General features: G+C 48.8%; 1 long non-coding RNA gene across 6 annotated transcripts in view; it reads left to right on the forward strand.

Moving 5' to 3' along the window:
* The window catches only part of LOC135967504 (uncharacterized), a 143,310-nt gene that overhangs the window by 101,233 nt on the left and 23,163 nt on the right, over positions 1-18,914 (forward strand). For 3 of the 6 annotated variants that reach the window (XR_012423990.1, XR_012423987.1, XR_012423988.1), the window contains 2 exons: positions 5,734-5,792; positions 9,916-16,938. This is a non-coding gene — a long non-coding RNA (uncharacterized lncRNA). Of the gene's footprint in view, positions 1-5,733; positions 5,793-7,673; positions 16,939-18,914 lie in introns of all 6 variants that reach the window. The other 3 variants (XR_012423991.1, XR_012423992.1, XR_012423989.1) reach the window with 3 other exon arrangements.

Here is an 18,914-nt window from a genome sequence, read left to right on the forward strand (position 1 = left end):
TTCAATGTCACTGAATGTAAAAGGTGGGACATTGGCTTCTGATGTGTCTGGTTTGCTGCAGGCCACGCTGCACCCCGTGGTTCCTGAGCCCTGAGCTGAAGTACATCCTGCTGCATCGCCTGTGTCGCTTTTGCTGTGTCACTTAGAGCTCCTGCCCTGGGAAACTTCCTCGCGCCTGACGAGCACCACAGTTTGCAGCAAGACCTGTCCAAAGCGTGGACTGCGAGAGCCCCGCTGTGGTCCTGTCCTCTCCATGTTGGGAGCGACTTTGTGGGGTTTGTCGGCCCTTCTCTCAGGTGTCCTGTGTCTCATGGATCAGCCGACGAGCCCCGTCTGGAGGAGCACTCTGCAAAACGTTGCCGGCCACCCAGATCTCCTAGCGCAGAGTGAGGCCACATCTGCAGACTTGACCGCACAGAGTCCCGAGGCATTCGGCAAGAAGGGGAGTGGGATGTGTGTGAGATCCCACTGCGGAAGCCGGCTCTGCTCCGTACTCTGCGTGCGGGGTGCCTGATGTTCAGACCTGCTGTGTCTATCGGGGGCCATGGCGGGGTGGTGGGAGTGGGGGCAGGGAGCAGCGCGGATGGATCCAGGAAAGGACTTAGTTGAATCCCAGCTGCCCACATACCTGTTGCTGGTCTTGGACAAGGTCCTTAGTTTCTCTGGGCTTTCGGTTTGATTGTAAGACTAGGACGCCGCCCCAGTCTGAAGATGTCGGTGTGTGCGGGAATGCCTGGCACAGTCACCATGGGTTTTCCTTCAGCCTCCTCCGTGCCCCTCCCTGGGTCAATCAGTATCCATGCGTGCCACAAGTAAATTACAGTCCCTCCGAAAAACCAGTTGACCCGAGTTTTATGGTCGAGCATGGTGAGTGTCCTTGCCAGGAAATGCCACTAGATGTCTTGGGCCTGCTCCTCTACCTCCACAGCAATCCCCGGAACAGGCTGGTTCAGGACGTGGGAGGTGGGAGTCGGTGTTGTACCTAGGACAGGCTGAAGTCAAAGGCTCATTTGCTCTGTGAGGGGTGATCAGGATGACACATCAAGTGGAGCCCCATGGCTGACCCTGGAGGTGGACGGTCGGGTCGGATTGGCTGCCCTCCAGCACGTGTTTCGAGTGATGCCTTCCCTGGGTTACGCAGCCCTGATCTGTAGCGCACAACTTCCCAGCTCCAGCCAGTCTGGTCTTGCCGTCTCCTTCCAAGAAGGTAGGTGCGGCGCAGTTGCCTTTAAGCGGCTCCTTCTGGACACCGCAGGGCAGCAGCAAGCAAGCATGGGCGACTTTTTTCTTACGTTGACCACAATACGCGGGGCCAGCTTTGCACGATCCCATTCAGCATCACACGTGTGCATCGGCCACTCACCTGTCCATCTGCCACAGACAGGCTTGGACAGGACCATTGAGTGGCCTTTACGGCAAAGAGCCTAAAGGGCTCACAGGAAACCTGGACCCAGCGCAATGGTAACAGCGCAGCAATACCTGTCATTGACCAAGGGGTATTCTGGGCCCGACATGGTGTTAAGTGATCCAGTTCGGTTAGCACTCTTAGAATTAACCCCCTTTTGCCTATCAGGAAATCGAAGACGGAGGGCATTAACGCCAGGGAGCAGGGAGTAAGGGGACACACAGAGGGGCTGAGGGGCTGGGCATTCTGAGCCCACGGATCTGCCCACAGGCCCCGGCTGCACGGGCACCAGGGCTGCTGCTCTGGAGGGGATGAGGAGCTCTGGGGAAAAGATGGAGCCTGACGTGGGTAAGATTTGGATATTTTCAGAAGAGATTTTCAGCCTGGAATGAGGGTGTAAGTGACTGAATCGGAGTGATGAGCCAGATAGCCCGGCTGCGGGAGCTCCCCTGTGGGGTGAGGGAGGAAGGCCTTGGGGGCGTGTGGCTGAGCAGAGGCGCTGGGTCGCCAGGAGCCGCCGCGGGTTTGGAAAGGGGGAGAAACGCAGCGCCCTGCACTGCAAGGGCACCGAGACGTGGTTGTGGTTCTTCCTGACCGTGACAGGCACAAATGGTGCTGATGGTGGAATGCACGGAGTTTGCCTTCAGAGAACTCCTGCTGTCTTTTAAAACCTGGGCCTCTCATTTAAACTTGGTGGCCTCAGGTGAATGGTCAGAAACAGTTTCTGATGAGGTTGCAGAGACTGTGCATGGCCTCTGATTGTGCACATCCTGTGATTGTGTATAGTCTCTGATTGTGGCCTCTGGCCTCTTTGTGGCCTCTGATTGTGTGGGTCTCTGTGTGTGGTCTCTGTGCAGCCTCTGATTGTGTGTGGTCTCTGATTGTGCTCAGTCTCGGATTGTGCGCGGCCTCTGATTGTGTGCGGCCTCTGATTGTGGGTTGTGTGAGTTTCCCGGGATTAAGTAGATGAGCCTCGTGCTGGGGCAGGTGTGCCTTGTGTTGGGCATGTGGATAAAGAAGTTTAACCCGTCTCCTCTTTGAGAATGGCAGGGCAGTAACAAAGGCGGTTGATTTATACATGGCCATCCTCGTGAGGTGAGAACCTGAAAGGTTTACTGCTTTCCCGGAAAGCTGCTCTGGGCGTCACCATCACTGATCATGGACAGCAGCTCAGAAGCCCCCTTAAGGTGCAGGGAGGGACCGGCGCTGGTCCTGTCTGTGCCCAGGCTGCTGGTCACCCTGACGGCCAGGCGATGGCTGCCTGTGCACGAAGCTGGGGTTGGAGTGCATTTGGGCAGTGTCGGCTTTGATTTAGGTCAAGACTGATCAGTCTTCCTAAAATACTAGCCATGAAAGCTTTCATAGATTGTAGTTCTTTGGGAGATTTATATGTGGTTTTTAAAGCACAGGGCCCATGGCCAGTGTTGAATTACATTTTGTTCAGTGTAACTGACAGGACACTGGACCTGAGTCTCAGGCCTGCCACAGGGTTCAGGGAGCTTCAGAGAGGGAGATGTTTGTGCTCAAGTTTTCGCAGATGGGATGGGACATGGGCATGGGGCTGGAATGCTCTAACCTTCAATCTTCAGTCATCGGTATCACCTGTGCACACGCATATCGTTTTCAAAGATGGACAAGCTTTTGGGAAATATCTGAAGACTTTTCCAGTTTTGAAAGAAGCCGGGATGACACTGGAAACGGCAGGTGTCTTGGCTGCTGATCAGGTCCATCACCACGCACATGGTCCCTAACCTGGCCCACCTCTGATCATGCACAGCGGGTGACGAGGTCCATAACCTCACACTTCTGTGCACAGCAGGTGACCAGGTCCCTAACCTCAAAAGCTTCTGATTGGGTGCAGCTGGTGACCAGGTCTGCAACTTCGCATGGCTCTGATTGTGCAGAGCTGGTGACCATGTCACTAACCACCCACACCTCTATTCATACCCAGCGGGTGACCGGGTCCATCACCTCACACCTCTGATTGTGCATAGTGGGTGACCAGGTCTGGAACCTTGCACACCTCTGATCGTGCACAACGGGTGACTAGGTCCATGACCTCACGCCTCTCTGCACAGTGGGTGACCAGGTCCATAACCTCACACCTCTGATCGTGCACAGCTGGTGGGCACAGGACCCACTTCAGTGAGGGGCTGACTTCCCAGGTGTGAAGGGGGAATGCTGTGTGGCTCGCTAAGCCCCTCCATGCTTTGGGGGCTCCAGGCTGTGGCCGGCAAGTAGGACGTTGTCCCAGGAGGCTGCTGTGTGTTGGGGATGGGAGGCAGCTGCAGGGTGGAAGTACGATGTTGTCGTAGGGGGCCACTGTGGGGGGGTGGGACGGGAGGCAACTGCAAGTTGGAAGTAGGATGTTGTCCCAGGAGGCTGCTGTGTGTGGGGGAGGGAGGAGGCAACTGCAGGGTGGTGTGGTGGTCCCCGTGCCACTGATTTCAGGTTAAAATAGAATGTGGACCTCTTTTTACCATAGTTTTTAATTACTCCGCTAGTTTGTGTTGCTGTCTCTTGCTATGAAGTCCACAGTCTGATGTCTCTGTGGTCCCCATGTTTCCCTTCTGCTTGTGTTACCCGATCCTGTGGGTCAGCTGTGAGGAAACCACTCTCCACTCCTCATCTGGAGTGGCCTCGAGCTGGGTGTGCTGGTCTCCTTGTGGGCTAAAGTGTTCCTCTGTTACTGTTTTCTCTGTTTTTTGACCAAATTTAGCAGACTTGTGTATGATGCAAACACTTCAAAAAATGTCTTTTGCCTTTATGAAAAAAACACTTGCATTGCTTTAAAATGAACCTTTCCTGTGTCTCCATCCTTCCTCACAGATTGCTCTGTGTTAGAAACTCGGTGGTGTGTGTGCTTCATGGCCTCATTCCATCAAGCACTGTAACCTCTGATTGCAAAAGTGACTACACTCAAGGCAAAAAACTTTGCAAATGTTGAAAAGAATGAACAAAAACAACATATTGTTCTCTTGTCTACTCTTAAGATTTTGATGTAGTTCAAACTACATCAAACTCTCACCTACTCCTGTGCCAATATTCATCCTTCAGCTCTGCCTCCGTTCTTCCTTTCTTTTTTCATGCTATGGGGTCTGCTTTGGAGATGTTATCTACTTTCATTCTTCCAAAGTCAAGCTTCTAGCTTTGGTTGGAACTGCAGACCCATTTACTCATTCAGCAAATACTTTCTAAGCACATGGATAGTCACTGAGAATACCGTGGTTCACCAACATGACTGTGGCCCCTGCTCACACGAACTTGCGGCCTGATGGGGAGAATGGGCACTAATATGACAATCAGTCTAATGGGTTTCTGATGAAGAATTGAGGAAAGCGCACCAAAGAAAGGGAAGCGGGGTTCTCTAAATTTATGCTGTAAAAGAATCTGGCGTATCTTGGGATGAGTGGTAGAAAACCGATGCATTCTGGAAGGTATGATCCCCTTGCAGTCTGGAGAGAAGTAGAGGTTGCTTGTTGAGGGGGGTGGAGTGTAGGGACACCACGGTCTAAACAGAGATGGGGGTGCGTGCAGAATGCCTCTTGCAGCAGGAAACAGGCACGTGCAAGGAAGTAAACACGGGAGAAAGTGGCACAAGACAAGAATGAAGGCAGGCAGGCAGGGGCTGGGAGATGATGGTAGATGCTTTATTCTCTTAATAACAGCAACAGGATGCTGTTGAAAGCACTTGAGGGAGGTGGGGAAGTGGGTATGACATGTTTTGTGTTTGTAAAATTATCACATTGTCTTACCAAACTATACTCCCTATTTTTTATTTTTACATTTTACTTTAAGTTCTTAGATACATATGCAGGTGTGTTACATAGGTATACATGTGCCATGGGGGTTTGCTGCACCTGTCAACCCATCATCTAGGTTTTAAGCCCTGCATGCATGAAGTATTTGTCCTAATGCCCTCCCTCCTCTTGCCCCCACCCCCCAACAGGCCCCTGTGTGTGTCGTTCCCCTCCCCGTGTCCATGTGATCTCATTGTTCAACTGCCACCTATGAGTGAGCGCATGTGGTGTTTGGTTTTCTGTTCCTCTTTTAGTTTGCTGAGAATGATGGCTTCCAGCTTCATCCATGTCCCTGTAAAGGACAGGAACCCATTCTTTTTTATGGTTGCATAGTATTCCGTGGTATATACGTGCCACATTTTGTGTATCCAGTGTATCATTGATGGGCACGAGATATCCTCTTAACATGTGCTCCAGCAATTGCACTCTTAGGTATTTATCCAAAGGAGTTGAAAACTTGTGTTCACAGAAAAACCTGCACATGGACATTTATAGAAGCTTTAATCATAATTGCTAATTTTATTCCAGCTTTATTCATAATTGCTCAAACTTGGAGGCAACGAAGAAACCAAAATGTTCTTCACTAGGTGAGTGGATAAATAACCTGTGATATATCCAAACAATGGAATATTCTTTAGCACTGAGGGGAAGTGAGCTGTCAAGCCATGAAAAGACACGTAGGAACTTTAAACATGCACGGCTACACAAAAGAGGCCCCTCGGAAAAGACTAAATACTGTAAGCTTCCAACTAAAGGACATCCCGAAAAAGGCCAGACTATGGAGTGAAAATGTCCGTGCTTCCCAGGTGTTGGGAAGAGGGAGAGATGATGAGGTGAAACACGGAGATTCTTAGGATTTTAGTGCAACTGCTCTGTACGATGCTATCATGGTGGATACATGTCATGACATATTTGTTCAAACCCATAGAACAAGCACCAAGACGGAGCCCTCATGTAAACTGTGGACTCTGGGTGACAATATGTCAACGTAGGTTCTTCAATTATTACAAATGCTCCTTCTGGGCAGGAGTGTTGTTAGTTGGGGAGGCTGTGCACGTGGGGGAAGGGAAGGCATATAGAAGGTCTCTCTGCACCTTTCCCTCAATTTTTCTGTGAACGTGAAACTGCCTAAAAGATAAAGTGTATTTTTTAAAAAAATAAAGGAAAAAAAGGAAACAAAAAGTCCTCACAAAAATCAAATGAGAAAATGATCACACTGGGTGCTTCAGGTCAAAATGGAAGAACAAGGGCTGTATTTACCATCCCACCTGATGACTTTTTTCTCACTGCTTTTCAGCATTTTTTTGGAGTCTAGTCAGTGCAATAAGGCAAGTTAAAACACATAAAATGCACCCTTATTAGAAAATAAGATTTAAAACTATCTGTATCTGCAGGTGACGTGATCACCCGTGTGGAAAATCTCCTGAAATCACAAAAAGCCACTAAAACTAATAATAATAAATTCCTTACTAATAAGTGAGTTTGTGTTTAGCTTGTATCTTGCAAACTTTCCATAAGCAGTATTTATCTCTTTATACACTGGCAAAGAAATAATTGGAAATGGAAATTTACAAAGTAATATTAAGACTAAATCTGACAAAAGATGTGTAAGATCTATGCACTGTAAAGCAGGCAGTGATGCTGAGATAAATTAAAGAACTAAATAAATGAAGTGATATACTGTGTTCATGGATCAGCAGGCTCAATATTGTTAAGATGTCAGTTCTGCCCTTGTGGATCAGAGGTTTAATGCAATTCCAATCAAAATCCCAGCATTTTATTTTATTTTATTTTTTTTTTTTTTTCAGTAGAAATGAACTAGCAGATTCCAAAATGTGTCTGGAAATTTAAAGAACCCAAAAGAGCTAAGACAACTTGGAAAAAAAATGGTGGAGGACTTACCTGAACTATCAAAACTGGGTTAATGAAACCTCCTAGAGGGTCTAGTAATAATCTCACAAACGTGTTACCTATACATAGTGGATTTTTGAAGAAAGGTTCAAAGACATTAAATTAGAGAAAGGACGATAATGATGATAGAAGGATTAAATACTACAGGCCAAAAAGGGAAAAAAGAGCTCCTGTTAAATATCTTCACATTGTTGGTGTCACTCATGCAATTCAATTCACATTTTGTATATCTAAAAGTTGAACAGACTTCTTCATTCTCTTTCCCCAATTCACTCCACAGAGATGCTGATGTCTTTCAGTGGAACTTGGAAGTTTGCTATTCTTTTTAAAATGACTCTCTTAGATACTTACTGTTTATGCAAGAAGTTGTGGGACTGTAACTTACAAATACTGTTCTAAACCTTGGAATCACACGTTTCCCTTTTTCTCTACTTATCGTTTCTAGTCAGTTTCCCATTTCCTCTTCTTCGTATTTACACTGCATTCCTTCTAGTTCAGGCTCTTGTTACCCCACTTGATCTCTTGATGTGGTCACCTGAATGTCCTTCATGTTCCAGCCTCCTGGAATCCTTCCTTCATGACCCTGAAGAACTGCCCTCCAGACCCGCAGGTGTGACCCGGAATCAAGGATCTCAAAGCCGAGTGGGATCTGAGAGGCTATCTAGACCAATCCTCCATTACAGACGTAAACCTTTTGATGACTTCACTTCAGAGCCCAAAATATTTGCACTGCAGGCAGAATCACCTAAATCACTTAATGTGATGTTCAGTCTTCCCGTGGTATCTTCCTCTCTGCATCTCCCTACTTTCGGTCAGCCATTTCTCACTCATGACACCGAACCCTTCATTCACATCACATTATTGTTCTTCTCCACACACACTTGTTTGTTTTCTGCCTGGGTTTTTTGTTACATTCTTCCCTCTACTGGCAATATCATTTTCCAAGATCTGAGTACAGAATTTTAACGTATTCCTCAGAATGACTCACATATCACATATTCGACCAAATGGCTGCAGATTCTGTCACTTCCTCTCTTGTCCTATGGCAACCTGGAGAATCTTCTTCTCTTAGCCAATAGGATTTATCATGGTCCTTCTTTATCTTAACAATAGTTTAGCAGGACTGAGAACTGGGAAGTAGATTTTTCTCCCAGGGGTGAGAACTGTCTTAGTTTAGCAGATCTCCCTGGGTCTCCATTCTGGTTGTAGAAAAGCAGCCCATAGGGCATGGTGGGGAGGAGAAGAAGGGGAACTAAGCTGTGTTGCATGAAGATGGACAGTTGTGACCCTTACTCCAGGGTTGGGAGTTGAGGCCCCTAGGAAGGAGAAGCTGTAAGGATGAAGACGAGGCATAAAAAGTGATGCAGGCCGGGTGCGGTGACTCACGCCTGTAATCCTAGCACTTTGGGAAGCCAACGTGGATGGATCACGAAGTCAAGAGTTCAAGACCAGTCTGACCAATATTGTGAAACCCTGTCTCTACCAAAAATACAAAAATTAGCTGGGTGTGGTGGCACATACCTGTAGTCCAGCTACTCGGAAGGCTGAGGCAGGAGAATCACTTGAACCCAGGAGATGGAGGTTGCAGTGAGACAAGATCATGACACTGCACTCCAGCCTGAGTGACAGAGACTTCATCTCAGGAAAAAAAAAAAAAAAGTGATGCATAGTAACAAGACTGCCCGAGGAGAAGAGGCAATCAGCAACCACCTCCAGGGTGGGATGGCTGAAGACCCTTTAAGAACAAAGGTGTCTACTTTCCTTCTTTAGGATGCTCTATCGTGATTTAATGAACCCTCCCAATCTACTGTATTCAGTATTTGGCATGAGTCAATTTAGGGGAATTCTAGAAAACATAGCTGGCTGTTATCAGGTTAATGTAGATTGGGAGGTAGGGAAAAACCCCAGGAGACACGTAGGAAGGACAATACGTGAAAACAGAAGAAACTTGGAGTCAGTTCACCCTTCAAACAAAATCCAGTTTCCAGAAGACATTGTGAGGGCTGCTGGGTCTTCCTCGCCTGCAGATGGGGGATTCCAGATAATTATTATACTTGAATCTCACAGGATGGGGTGATCACCACCTGCTCTCAAATGGGATGAGTTACAATATCTTCTATCGGGAGGCGGTAAATAAGAGGTTAGGTACACGTCTGTAGTCATCACAATTTTGTCAAGATTGCTATTTTTACTTCCATGTCATAGATGGGGAGCCTGATGCTTGTGGAAATGATTTGCTCAGGGTCTCACCATTAAAAGTGGCAGAGGAAAGATTCCAACATGTTTTAAAAGCTGCAAACTGAGCTGACTCCCATCCATGCTGTCATACCGACTTTGAGATTTCAATCCTCCTGAAGGCAGGAAACTTATTCCATTTGCTTTTATACCCTCCATAACACTAGTGAGCAAGTTTTGCTCAAAGTAACATGGAATATTTTGCTGACTCAAGGGGAAAAAGTAAGAGACTTAAATGACACCATCACAAGTCAACCTTCAAGGAACAGAGACATATTTAGCATTAGCTGTCTCAGTCAAATCAACATAGACATGCACGTTTATCCTTTACATGGCAGTAAGACAGCAAACACAATTGAAAAAATGAGCCAAGTGTAAAAAATGTGTCACAAAGGGATGGATTTAGACAGGAGAGCAGTGAAGTAGGTTATAAAATGGTCAGCATAATCCATTTTCATGAATTATTAGCTGAAACATGCAAAGCATTTAGGATTTCTGGGAGAAGTGTACAAACACACCAAATGTTTGTCCGACATTTTCTTCACTGCTGCTGTCTTTCCACAGGGCTGGAGATGATGTTAACCAACGGCCTTGGGAGGAGAGATTGCAGCTGAGCCCACACCCTCTCAAACTCCTTCAGACTGTTTCTGTTTTTGTAGACTTTACCATTAACAACAAATCCTAAGATTTACTCAATCAGTACAGCAGTCGTTGGCCCGAGTTCAAATTTCTGATTCGAAGGAATCTGCACTCTGCCTGCCAGGATCGACTATTAATGGCTTCGTCCATAGAGGAGCTGTGTCTTTGCTCACTATGGAACAGTATTGAGGCTTCGAAAGGGGTATTTTGCTGGTCACCTCCTTGGTCAGCCTTCTGCTCACCAAGAGCAGATACTGTTCTCAGCCCCTTACATTTACAAGGTCGTTTAATTCTCACATAGCCCTTTCAGATAGATGCGACTATTACCCCCCTTTTACAGAGGAGGAAACCGAGAGGCAGAGGACATAGGTGAATTGTCCCAGATCACAGAGCTGGCTATGGAGCTGGGACTTGCACCCGGCCAGCCTGGCTCCAGAGTTCACTGCCCTCCTCCTGTACAGCACGTGTGACCTGCAGTAATCACCGCCCAAACAGGCAGGCACTGCGGAGAGCCAAGCACACCTCTTCCGACTTCAGCACGGAGGACGGTTCGTTTTCATCCTGGTGTTCAGCTCAGGACTGTTTTTATCACAAGGACGCACCACCCAGAAAGCTCAGTCATGTGCCGTTACCTTCTACGGTCATGGTTTTCTACTTTTTGGCCCCATTTTCCTGAGGACTTGGCCTGCTGGGACGTGAATGATGCGTTACTACTGTAGAGACAGAGGTTCAGGTCTAGTGGCACAAACAGCGACGGACCCCATGGAAATGCGGGCGTGGCCCCTCCATCCCAACAGCCTGCATGGCTGCTCCATTCTGCTCCCATCACACACATCCCCACACAGCCAAGCCCCTTCTCCTTTCCCCCACTGGATTCATCAAATCAAACCTCGCTGTCCTTGGAAAATGTACCATTAATTTACTTACTGCCCAGTAAAAAAGCACACTTCCAGTTAACATGACACCCCCGCAACGATAGAACAGCCTTAATTCAAACATGACGCAGAGGAACAGAGGGAGGAGGGGTCGAGGACCATCCTGGAATCGGCAGCTGTTTTCTGGGGGAAAACCTCCGTCCCCCCTGAGCCCGACACTTGTGCCACACTATCCCCATGATGTCTGAAAGCTCCATGAAGACAGGCTCACTCTGACCCCTTCACACCCACAACGCCAAAGAGGAGCAGGTGTTCAGGAAAAGTCTCCTGCTAGTGCTGAAGACAGGAATGATTCCTCGTGGTGCCCAGAATGTCAGGAGAAAAGGCACCATGTGGACACCTTCCAGGTGAATTCTGGAATGACTCTGCCGAATGCCAGTCATCCTTTTTCAGAACAAAACCAATACCGGAAAACATGTGTCGCCAGCAGAGAGATGGTCCTTTTGACGGCTTACAAACACACCTATGTTACGCTGAATTTATCTCAAGCCACCCTCTCTGTGCTAATGTAAAAAGTCTCCTTTATTAACCAGTAGCCTTTTTCATCTGGTGCTTTTTAACAAGCAAGACGGTCCTGTAACACTCAGGCATTGTTGAAAACGTCAAATGGAAGCCTAGAATCCTCTTCCGTGCAGCTTCACTGCAAAGTATTTTGACGTGAGCCAAATCGTGCTATTCCTACATCTCCATGGGAAACTCAAGGCTTCATCAAACGCAGCAGCATTTCTGCTAGTTACAGAAATTGGTGGGGGGGGGGATGGGGTTGAGGGAACATTACATAGAAGGCAACCCCGATAATCACCTGCATGAGAGCCACACTGGCCGGCAAGCCCCGGTCTGCTCAGTCTCTGCACAATCACAGACTTGAGACCTGGAGGGCAGACACCTGGCACTGCTGACCACCCCAAGGTCATGGCCTCTGCCCCTTCTCTGCTGCCCATCAGTTCCAAGCTTCTGGCAACACCGCCTGCTGCCCCCACTGCCTCATCGACTCTTCGTGAAAAGCAAATGTTGCCAGGATAGCTTATGAGTACATTTGCCAGGAAAGCAGCTCCGATTGACGCTGAAACCCCCTTCTCACACCCCTGGCAGCTCCCTTGCCCCCGATGTGCACATGCTTGCAGCTCTGACCTTGCTCAGTGTCCACACAGGCTCTGTCCCCTGGAGAGCCAAAGGCAGACTCAATGTTGAGTCAGAAATACACAAAGAGGGTGAAGATTACGAACTGCCTGCCCCCCAAAACACAGGTTGAAATCCTCACCCTCAATGTGATGCTGTCAGGAGGTCTTTGGGAGGTGATGAGTTCCCGAGGCTGGAGACCCTTGAATGGGATTTGTGCCTCAGAAAGGGGCCCAGCAAATCCCTCACCCTCCCATTGTGTCAGGGCCAGAGAGAAGGTGTGTGCCAACCGGGAAGGAGCCCACACCAGAATCCACCCGTGCGGCACCCTGATCCTGCCATCCAGCCGCTAGAACTGTGAGAAACAAATTCCTGTTGTTCATAAGCCGCTCAGTCAATGATGTTTCGTTACAGCAGCCTGAGCTGCCTGAGATGACGATGCTCACTGCCCTACAGAAACGGCTACTCCCCTCTCCCAGAAAGAGGGGTTTAATTAAAATCCCTGTCTCTCCTCGCGGCCACCACAGATCTCACTCCCCCACCCCAAAAGCCAGCAGTTGCTAGGATTAAAGGAAACAGAGGATTGTTTTAGACCAGCCCCTCCATATCGATCTGAAGCCTATAACTTTGCCCACTTCCATGGTGGCCGTGTCACTGCAGTGCCCATGTCAGCTCTGTGTCTGCACTGGGTCCCAGGCTGTGCACAGACTCTTCTAGCTGCCCATCCAGCACAGCCATTTCCCCTTCTGCTTTGGAGGCTGTCCTTCGATATCGAACTCCCACCTTTCTGCAACCCAAGGCCTTCTGATCCAGACATTCGGGGTGAGCTCAGCCATGTACTGGAGTCCTTGACTCAGGTAACCCAGGCCCAAGGCGTTGGCACCAACGATCTACTGGCTGTGGGGTCTGCACAGCCACTAGCTGTCCCAGCCACTCCAGGGCCTGGGAGGGGAGGCAGAGGAACCTGTGAAGCTGCCAACAGCCATACGGGGACAGGGGCCCCTGGGATGAGGAGGATGCCATGGAAGGAAATTCAGAGAAAGAAAGAGCCCCAAGGCTGGACGGGTCATGCCCAAAGCCTACACTGCTGAATTTTCCAGGTTTCTGAACTCAATCGCTGACCCACACAGCACATGTTTCCTGAGTGCTGACCCCGCGTGCCATTGGATACGGCAATAAAGTAGGACCCCCACCCACCCCTTCCCCGACACATACACAGGCCTGGGCACCCAGTTGGCACCGTGAGCCAGGGAAGGGGGCCATTTCAGACGGACAGTGGGTGCAGCCTTGCCAAAGCCCAGCAGTCACCTGCACTGCCACAGCCAGGCTGAGTCCAGATCAGCCGCACAGAAACCTGACCCTCTCAAGGGCACGCCTGAGCTCATTAGGGACAGATACCGTCTCCTGCTGATCTCCAACACTTTCTCTGCATGTCTAGTTACAAACGGACGACGCAGTCTCGGAAGCACAGCTGTGACTCTGGAGACAGATCCCAGGCCTCCCCCTGCTCCTCTCGGTGGTGCCATTGATGGGGAGGGGCCGGTATGGCCGCGAGGCCGCATACCCACAGCCACCATGCCACGGAGACACGGGCCTTCGACGGTTACTTCTGCCAAGGAACCCTGCTGCGTCTTGGAGCACACCATGGTGGGCGGGAAGCTCCACCCGGAGAAACAGCGATGCTTCTCCCCAGAGCCAACGGAGGGCACTCCCCGCCCTGCATGCAGCAGATTACTTACATTCTGGAAAACATCTGAGTTAGTGGGGAACAGTAAAATGAAAAGGTCACGCTAGAAAGTTTAGAAGGTTGTGTGGAGTCTCAGGAGGTCTAAAGATTTCTGAACCAAGACTGCTGAGGGCAACGAGCTTACAGGGAAAGTTTCCACACGGGCCTTCAACAAGCAACGCTCAGCAGGGAGGAGCCACGTTCTGGGCAGAACCTCAGAACAAGAACATCGGACACCACAAAGTCACAACAGAGCCAACAGGAACTGAAATACAGCGCTCTCCTAAGATGTGTGCAGAAAGTCACCACACATTAAGATGGGGGAAGAAAAGGATAAGGTTAGAAACAAATTTGAAATTATTTCTGCATACATAAAATTTCTACATCCACTGGCTTTCTTTCTGGGAGTAACAACTTTTACATGAGATGCACATCCCCGTTGGAAGGAGTTTGGGTTTTCCGTGGGCAGAGTCAAGGGCTCTCCAAGAAATGTGAACCTTTTCTCACTCACTGAGCCGCGTGCCCTGAGGCCGTCCTGGCCTGTCTGAGCCCCTCCCTGGCTCTGCCTCCAGCCAGCTCCTTCCAGCACTCACCCCGCTGCTCCCAGAGCCTGCACTGGCCCAGGATCTCCTCTTCTGCTGCTGTCAATCTTCCACTTTAGGGTAAATAAGTTGGAAACTAGAAAGTTATAAGACCCCTTAGCTTTTTAAAAATTTGTCTTCTCAGAAAACAAAGAATACTAATTCTACTTCCACGGTTTAACATGTTGCCCCCATCTGCATGTTCATGGATATGTGTTTTTCTATATATTTTAATCAGTACTTATAAAAGCATGCACTGTTGGCTACGTTCAGTTCAATTACATTTGATGTAAGAAGTTTTAGTTTCAGTGAATTCAGGCACTCAAAATTTAAGCCCTCTGACATCTATTAATCAAATGGAAAAATGACAGGTAGATATCACAAAAATCAAGAGAAGTGTTTAATATAAATCCTGGACTTTTAGATATTTCCACAAATGTAATGTATACATTAGTACACGACCTTGAGCATTTTCACAACTCTTTGAACTAAAATTCTGCTCTTAACTTTTATTGGTAGATCGACATCCATATGTGATTATAAGCAGCTCAAACATCAGCTCTTAGAAACAACCAGAAATGCTGTGGGCAAATCCCACCGAGCAGCAAATAACGGAACTGCACCCAACAACCCAGGTACCTCCCCTGAGGCATCTGGAACTTGAGGATTACGAGCAGCCTTTGGTTTCTGAGGCACCCGAGAGTGGGGACTCCAACTCCCCAAGTCTAGGAAGGCCTCAGCGATAAGGAAAACTGATCAAAAAGTCATCCCTGCCGGCCCCCTGCCATGGGTTCCCCCCTGCCGGCCCTCAGCCACGTGCTTACAGATCTCACTTCCTCTCTGTCCCGCAAAGCCTGACTCCTGATTCCAGCCCTGCTGCTTACTGGGATGTGGCCATGGACGTCAACTGCACCTGCAAGGGGAGAAGCCTGTCAGGATACAGGATCCTGGCCATCCTGGCAGCGCTCAAGCTGATACTGTAACTTGGTAGCGAGTTACTTAATGCAAAGGTTTAACTTTGAAAAATTTAGATGTGTGTATTCTAACGGAAATTCTGAATGTAGAACACAGGCCACACCCTCACACAGATGTTGTCTGGCCAGCACTCTTTTGTTTGTCTTTTCAATAGACATTTTTAAAAGCAGTTTTTGGTTCATAGCAAAATCAAGAGGAAAGTACAGAGAGTCCTCACCTATCTCCTTTCCCAGCACAGGCACAGCCTCCATCATTCTCCCGCCCTCACCAGACCAGCATGTCTCTACGACCGACAGACCCGCATCAACACGGCACCACCACCCACAGTCCACAGCTCACACGAGGACTCGGCCTGCTGCTGCTCACTCTGTGGGTTTCACAGACGTGGAACGGCATGCATCCCCCATGAAAGCCCCACCTGGAGTTGTTTCCCACCTTCCATATCCCCTATGCTCCTCCCATTCATCTCTCCCTTCCCCAGCCCCTGGCAGCCACTGACTGTTTGACTGTCTCCACAGCTTTGCCTTTTCCAGACTGTGCTGTGGTTGGACTCAGACAGCAGGCAGCCTTTCCAGATTGGAGTCTCACTTAGCAACATGCATTTAAGATCCTTCCTTGTCTTCATGGATTAGGGGTCCAGTTCTTTTTAGTGCTGAATAATATCCCAGTATCTGACATACCACAGTTTATCCATTCACCTGCTGAAGGGCATCTTGGTTGCTTTCTAGTTTTGGCAATTATAAAGCTGCTGTCAACGTCTGTGTGCACATTTCCGCATGGAAGTAAACTTTCAGCTCCTCCGAGTAAACGTCCAGGACTGTGATTGCTCCTGTGGTCGGAGAGCTTAGTTCCACGGAAAACCGCCACGCTGCCTCCTACAGCAGCTGCCCCACTTCCCCCAGCGATGAGTGAGGGTCCTGATGCCCACACACCCACCAGCACGCGGCAGTGTCGGAGTTCGTGTTTTGGCCAGGCCGATGGGTGCACAGTGACGCCTCACCCTATGACATAAGACGCGGGTCATGTTTCCACGTGTAGATTTGCCATCTGTGTATCTTCTTTGTTGGGGTATCTGTCCAGGTCTTTGGTCCATTTTTAATCAGGTTGTTCATTTTCTTGTTGAGTTTTGAGAGTTCCTTGCACGGTTTGGATAACAGCCTTTCTCAGATGAGTCTTTTACAGATGCGTTCTCCCCGTCTGTGGCCTGCCCTCTCATGCTCCTGAGACACTATGTTTTATATTTTGAAAAACACTTCAGACAGAAGATGGACCTCCCAGCCCACCACGGTTCTCAGTTTGGCCGTGGTCACCACCCTCCCAGCCCTGGTTCCCACCTTTCCACGATCTGCTGGTCCTATGGGTGTCAACCCATACTAAGTCCCTAACATATCTCCAATGATGGCAACGTCAAAGCCGGCAGTTTGCAGGTAGAAAGGAGCTGATGGAGGCCGGAGCAGAATGTGAAGGCCAGCGGATTCATCCCTCGGGGACCGGCAGGCCTCTCAGATATCCCCCTGGGTCACCTCCCAAATGAAGTACCTGCTTTGGCCGTGGGCAGGAAGCAGGACCTGGCCCAGATCTCAGCATATTTGACCTGGCACGGCATTTACAGGTGAGCCTCCATAACCGGAAACTCGACTCTCTGGGGAGAATGCATTTTCATTATCAAGGCTTTTAGGCTTTTAATTAAGAAACCAAAGAGCAGTGACTGGAGTGAGGATGCAGGGACTCTGGGTGACCCACACGCTCGTTTCCACCTGGCATGAAGGACCCTGGAGTGAGGGTGCAGTGCCTGCTCTGAGTCACCAGCACACTCATCATTTCTACATAAAGAACCCTGTGAGCCTGTCCCAGGACTTTTTAGCCTAGACCTAAAAATTCACAGCTCAGGAAACCTTCATCATTTTAGGAACCTGAGGGGTGGGCCAGGGGGATCTCACAGAGTGAGGTGCCGTCTATGGGGTCAGCAAAGTGCAGCTGGGGCTTCCCGCAAGCACTTCAGGGAGGCCGTGCACTGGCCCGAGGCTGGTTCCGCCTCCTATCCTCGGTTCTCATGCCCAGCCGTGAGGGGAGCCCCCCGCTTCAGGAGCGGTCCCTGGCTCCAGGCCCTAACATCCATGTCCAGGCCCCTGGTAGGGCAGCTTCTACCCCAGGGAGGCTGGGACTGGAGACAGCCTGGAGCTCTAGGCAATCCTGGCAACCACATGCTTCCCGAAGTGGCTGCAGACAAATTCCTGCTTCCAAAACCTGGCACGGGCTGTGTGAGGCCTGGAACACGGGAGGCGCGATTACCCTCTCATGGTTATCAAGTCAAGTCATAGTCTCTTAGACCTAAGTGTGACTGGAAGTATACACATTATGGAAGTGTATATAAATGTGAATACAGACACGCTTATTTTCCTTTTATATACCTTACATATATGTGTATACGTGCATATGTATAAAACATGGAAGAAAAAACCATACTTAAGATTTCAAATCTCAGTCACAAAGATCTCAGAAGCAAATTATTATTCTTAAATTCTAAACAAAGATGTAACACTTTACATTCTTACAAACAAAACGTTCTCTATTAGCATTTTATTTTAAAAACTAAGAATGCATTGCACTCTCTCAATTTCGATTTTTAATTCAGCTCACAAAGGCCCCTGTAGAAAGGCCTCCGTACCGCGGCAAGGATGGCGGTGGTCACACCTGTGGCCATTTATCCTCTCTACATCTAGCTCCTCTCCCTGAGGCAACAGCACCTCCGAAGTCACAGCCTGGCCTCCCAACTCTCCCCCGTCCCGGGCGTTTTGGCATGTTGCTCTGCTGCACACACCTCAGCAAATACTGCTGATTAGCCAGAATCGCCCAGAAATCTCTTAACCTTGATTCTGGCTGCTTTTGTAATTTGTAATATCTTTACTTCTGGTGTGATTTGAGAAACAACACATTTTAAAATTAGAGAAGATGTGGTTTTTATTCTCTCCTTTCTACTTGCAACCTTGAAAATTCAAGTAGCAGCAAGGGTTTGTTGAAAGTAACTTCCACCAAATAGAACCTATTACAAAGGTACTACAGAGTGTCAAATAACCACATAGATGTAAAATAGACATGCAGACACAGATACAAAATCCAATGGTTAAACCAAATTGAGAAATGCTTGCCAGTTTGATAGGACTTCTAAAACTTGACATAAATGTTGGCTGAGGGATACAAGATGCTATGAGATGAGTGAGATGCTTGGCCTAGAACCACAGGCTCTCTCCTCTTTACAGCAGAAAATCCATAAGGAAGTCAAATCTGAAAGAACCAGGTACCGTTGAACGGCATACTCAGCCATCCTTCCCCATTCCTGGGCCAGCTGCGGTGAGTGCAGCCAATCGTTCACCAACATCCATCATCCATCCTCCAGGCCATGGCTACACTTTACTCCCAGGCTCCCTGTCATTATGTAGATTAGGTAAATCAGGGCCACTCTCACCTTAAGCCTCCCCTGCCAGCATGGCAATCACCCATTCCCAACCACGGCAAGGACAGCCGTGTCCCTGGGAACGCAGAGCAGGGGTCGGGAAGAAACCTGGATCTCTGAATACCTCATGGAGC

Source organism: Macaca fascicularis, chromosome 15 (genome assembly GCF_037993035.2).
Source record: "Macaca fascicularis isolate 582-1 chromosome 15, T2T-MFA8v1.1".
Classification (NCBI taxonomy): Eukaryota; Metazoa; Chordata; class Mammalia; order Primates; family Cercopithecidae; genus Macaca; species Macaca fascicularis.